This window comes from Vitis vinifera, chromosome 9 (assembly GCF_030704535.1).
Source record: "Vitis vinifera cultivar Pinot Noir 40024 chromosome 9, ASM3070453v1".
Taxonomy (NCBI): domain Eukaryota; kingdom Viridiplantae; phylum Streptophyta; class Magnoliopsida; order Vitales; family Vitaceae; genus Vitis; species Vitis vinifera.
The window spans coordinates 21,520,784-21,525,031 of NC_081813.1; the positions used below are offsets into that span (position 1 = coordinate 21,520,784).

Sequence of the window (4,248 nt, forward strand, 5' to 3'; positions counted from 1 at the left end):
AGCATAGGTGTTGGCCAATATTTGCCAGGCTTCATAAGAGGTTTTTGATTGGGTGATGAGAGGAACTAGAGTAGATGAGAGAGTGCCGACAAGGGCTCCAAATAATAGTTTGTCTTGACGTAGCCATGTTTGGTATGCAGGGTTAGTAGAGACAACATTATTGGTGGTGACGGTGGTTGGAGGAGCAGGGTGGGATCCATCAATGAATTTTTGTAGATCATAGCCGATGAGAATGGCTTCCATTTGGGTTTTCCAAGAAAGATAGTTGGTGGGTGTGAGTTTAATGGAGTTATGGATAGTAATCATGGTTAGTGGTTTTGTGGGTTCCTGGGCATTAGGAATGATGAGTTGAGAATTCTCAGTGGCCATTGGAATGAGGAGGATGAAAGGCTTGCTGAAGATTGAAGAACGTGGCTGGAAAAAAAAAATTAAAGAACAAACCTTTGCTCTGATACCATAAAGGATTTTTGGAAGAAAGAAATTGAAGAATTATTACATGTGATTCTCATTGATATGGTTAGTATATATACAGATTGCATGAGCACGAAAATAGGAAACTGATTACAAAGAAATAGGAAACAAAATAAATTGAGTAACTATACAAATAAATGGTATAACTACAAATATTCCAAAATATTCAAAACTTGGAAATCCCTTGATTTTCTCCATTGACTTTCTCAACTTGATTGTATATCCTTATCATATTTATCATCAAATACCCTTCAATCATCTCCTACATATTTTCAATTTCTATTTTCTCTCACTAATTCATCTATTATATCAAATTATTATAATTTATATACTGAGATATGACATTTCATGGTTGAGACTAGTAATTGAAACCATATAATTGAACATTAAGTGAATATGATATGACATTTCATGTTCTTAAATATTGTTATTGAAATTTAAAAAAAATTTAAGGTAGTAAAAAATTTCTAATATGTATGTTTTCTAAAACAATTTTTGAATATCATTATTATTATTTTTTTATGGTAAAGTTTACTATTTAGATTAGAGTTTCTATGAATTTCTATGTTTAGAAATAAAACATATGAAGCTTATCCAAACACAACCTTAAAGAAACAATTAATGTCAATGATTAATCCTACTAGTCTTATAACAGTGAAATCAATTACTTTATTTCATGGTTATCAGAAAAGATAAAAAAAAGTACCTAAAAAAAATATAATATTTTTTCTTACTTTTTCTTTAAACTAATTGTTCATGAATTAATTTGTTTTGTTATTTACTGTTTTTATTATTTGTTTGTTACATAATTTTAATTAATACATATTTTTATTCTTGGTCATTACAGGTTCAATTCCAAGCTCCATTGGAAACTTTTGCAACTTAAAATATCTGGATTTGAGTTTGACTCTCTTGAATGGAAGTTTACCTGAGATTATCAAAGGACTTGAAACCTGCGGTTCTAAAAGTCCTTTGCCTAATTTGACGAAATTGTTCTTGTACGACAATCAATTGATGGGAAAATTGCCGAATTGGTTGGGTGAGCTTAAAAATCTTAGGGTACTCGATTTATCCAGTAACAAATTTGAAGGTCCCATCCGTGCTTCTTTATGGACATTGCAACACCTGGAGTTTCTGTATCTTATGAGCAATGAGTTGAATGGAAGTCTCCTAGATAGTATTGGACAACTTTCTCAACTGCAAGGCTTGGATGTTTCTTTCAATCATTTGAGTGGAAGTCTCCCAGATAGTATTGGACAACTTTCTCAACTGCAAAGCTTGGGTGTTTCTTTCAATCATTTGAGTGGAAGTCTCCTAGATAGTATTGGACAACTTTCTCAACTGCAACTCTTGGATGTTTCTTCCAATCATTTGAGTGGAAGTCTCTCTGAACAACATTTTTGGAAGCTGAGTAAGTTGGAGTATCTATACATGGACTCTAATTCTTTCCATTTGAATGTTAGTCCCAATTGGGTTCCCCCTTTCCAGGTGAAATATCTCTATATGGGTTCATGCCACTTGGGTCCTTCATTTCCGGCTTGGCTGCAATCTCAAAAGAACCTCGAGGATCTTAGTTTCTCAAATGACAACATTTCAAGTCCCATTCCAGACTGGTTTTGGAATATTTCTTTGAATCTGCATCGGTTGAATCTTTCTCACAATCAGTTACAAGGTCAGCTACCAAATTCTTTAAATTTTTCTGGTCAATTAGAGACTGATTTCAATTCCAACCTCTTTGAAGGACCTATTCATTTTTCAATCAAATGGGTCTCTTTTCTAGATCTCTCCCATAATAAATTTTCTGGCCCTATCCTAATGAGCAGAGGTGAATCCATGTTATATTTGAGATACCTTCTTCTTTCTGATAATCAAATAACAGGGCCCATCCCATCAAACATAGGTGAATTCCTACCCAGCTTGTTGTTCCTTTCTCTTTCAGGTAATCGAATAACAGGGGTCATCCCATCAAACATAGGTGAATTCCTACCCAGCTTGCTGTTCCTTTCTCTTTCGGGTAATCGAATAACAGGGACCATCCCAGATTCCATAGGACGCATCACCGATCTTAGAGTCATTGATTTTTCAAGGAATAATTTGACTGGAAGCATTCCTTCTACCATAAATAATTGCTCTAGCCTCGTTGTTTTAGACCTTGGAAACAACAATCTGTCTGGGATAATACCAAAGTCGTTGGGCCAGTTGCAATCGCTCTAATCACTACACCTGAACCACAACCAGCTTTCAGGAGAGTTCCCCTCATCTTGGCAAAATTTAACAAGTTTGAATGTCCTTGATCTCAGTTACAACAGATTGTTGGGTGAGGTTCCTGCATGGATTGGAGCTGCTTTCGTAAATCTGGTAATACTCAACTTGAGGTCAAATGTGTTTTGTGGAAGACTTCCCTCCCAGCTTTCAAATTTAAGCTCCCTGCATGTCTTAGACATTGCACAAAACAATCTGATGGGTAAAATTCCAAGCACTTTGGTTGAGCTTAAAGCCATGGCTCAAGAGCAATTGAATCTATATCGGTTAAATGGGAATGCCAGCTCCTTGTATGAAGAACGATTGGTTGTGAATACCAAAGGCCAAAGTCTTGAATATACTAGGACTCTCTCTCTTGTTGTAGGCATTGACCTATCCGACAATAATTTAAGTGGAGAGTTTCCCCAAGAAATAACCAAATTGTTTGGTTTGGTGGTTTTGAACTTGTCGAGGAATCACATCATTGGCCAAATTCCTGAAAGCATTTCAATGTTGCGACAATTGTTATCTCTTGATTTGTCAAACAATAAGCTTTCTGGCACCATTCCTTCAAGCATGGCCTCATTATCATTCTTGAGTTATTTGAATCTATCAAATAACAATTTCTATGGTAAGATCCCTTTTATAGGGCAAATGACAACCTTCACAGAGTTGGCCTTTGTGGGAAACCCTGATCTATGTGGAGCTCCACTGGCCACAAAATGCCAGGATGAAGATCCAAATAAAAGGCAAAGTGTTGTTAGTGACAAAAATGATGGTGGCTATATTGATCAATGGTTTTACTTGAGCGTTGGCTTGGGATTTGCCATGGGCATCCTAGTTCCATTTTTTGTTTTGGCAACAAGGAAATCTTGGTGTGAGGCCTATTTTGATTTTGTGGATGAGATTGTCAGATGGTTGTTGAGAGGAAGAGCAACCTATGCCAAAAATCATCCTAGAAGGCGATAAATTTTGTTTGTAGATCTTTTTATGCTTTATGTATCATTATAAGCTTTGGAAGTGAATTTCATCACAGTTGTAATAGAAGAAAAGAGCTTGACACCTCTTATTGATTCTACACTAAGAAGTCTTGCTTATCATATTTCCTAGCTCCTTATCAATCATAAACTCCTTGTACAACCAAATATTGTGAAATTTTGTATGAACATAACCAAAGAAGTGAAAGAACAGTTTCTGAATTTTCAATTGAAGCAAATACATTTTATTATACATTTTACAACTTCACACAAATATTTATGTACTTTAAAAAATAATATTAAATTATAAGAAATAAATAGAAAATAAATATTTCAATAAACCACATACATAACAAAAAATATAAATTATGTATTTTTTTAAAAAAAAAATGATAATATTTTAGTAAAATTTATAAAAGATAAATATTAATATTTTAATAAATTGATTTATTCTTGTGGCACATGTCATAAGCCAACCCTCCCATCTTTCTCCCCTCACCCACACCCAACTGAAGCCCACCCACATGATAGCCAACCCAATAAGAAAAAATGGATTATT

The 4,248-nt window shown here is 34.6% G+C and overlaps 1 pseudogene; it reads left to right on the top strand.

Moving 5' to 3' along the window:
- The first annotated feature begins 2,272 nt into the window (after positions 1-2,272).
- On the top strand, positions 2,273-3,788 carry LOC132252612 (LRR receptor-like serine/threonine-protein kinase RGI5; annotated as a pseudogene).
- Positions 3,789-4,248: the final 460 nt, after the last annotated feature.